Source organism: Octopus bimaculoides, chromosome 26, assembly GCF_001194135.2.
Source record: "Octopus bimaculoides isolate UCB-OBI-ISO-001 chromosome 26, ASM119413v2, whole genome shotgun sequence".
Lineage (NCBI taxonomy): Eukaryota > Metazoa > Mollusca > Cephalopoda > Octopoda > Octopodidae > Octopus > Octopus bimaculoides.
In genome coordinates, this window is record NC_069006.1 from 24326988 (window position 1) to 24328047 (window position 1060).

The window sequence follows — 1060 nt, forward strand, 5'->3', positions numbered from 1 at the left end:
TCTCTCTCTCTCTCTCTCTCTCTCTCTCTCTCTCTCTCTCTTCCTCCTTTACTCTCTCGTTGCTCACACGTGACCATCGTCCATCTTTCTTTTCTTTCGTTCTTCGCACACAAAGTTTGTCTTCGTATTTCATGTTGTTTCATGTTGTATTTCATGTTGTTTTGTGGCGTCCTATAACCATATATGCAAAGATATGTATAGGTTGTCGGTACAATTCCTAGGCTAGGCTGTGCGCTGTGCCCTTGAGCAAGGCACTTCACAACACGTTCCTCCAGTCCACCGAGCTGAAAATGCGCTCCACACCGGCGCTGGTGCAAACTTCGAGTCGTGTTGTTTATGCATATATCTGGTGTAAAATGTTTAATTCTCTGTTGGTTGGGTGCAAAATGCGTTAGGAATAAACCCCATCGTCGATATGTTTGTACTAATTGCATCTTTGTATTGATGACAGGGTCTTGGTTCTCATGTTCTGTCTGTTTTAATTACTTCCGTTTTCACTCAAGTCGTTCATAGGTTCATAAGTTGTCCTTGCACCTGATGAGTGAATTATGCAATTGCGACATAGCCTCATGAAACGTATCGTAGCGTTTCCTGTTGATTTGTTTTATATTATATTCTAATAAGGTCAACCAATCTGGCGTTGAGTGCTTGCAGCTCTTATGAATGCCACGGAACCTCCCAAAACTAGACACCAATATATGTCAAAGCCTAATTTGGATACGTATGAAGAAAGCCAAGCAATACCAAAGTAAGTGATTCTCACAGACTATGAAACCATAAATACTTTGCACTTTACAAAAATGTTTGTATGGATGTATATATATTCATGACTGCCTGGAAGGGCGTGTGTTTGCATTTATATGCGTACGTACCACTCAGCTGTAAAAAGGGGGTCACTCTGCGACGAAGTGCTGTTCCGTTCAAGGGGAATATTCGCTTATTCTATCGAAATCTTCGGCCAAACCGCTAAGTTACGGGGACGTAAACACACCAACAACATCGGTTTCTAAGCGAAGGTGAGAGGGAACAAACACACAAATACACGCACATAAACATATAT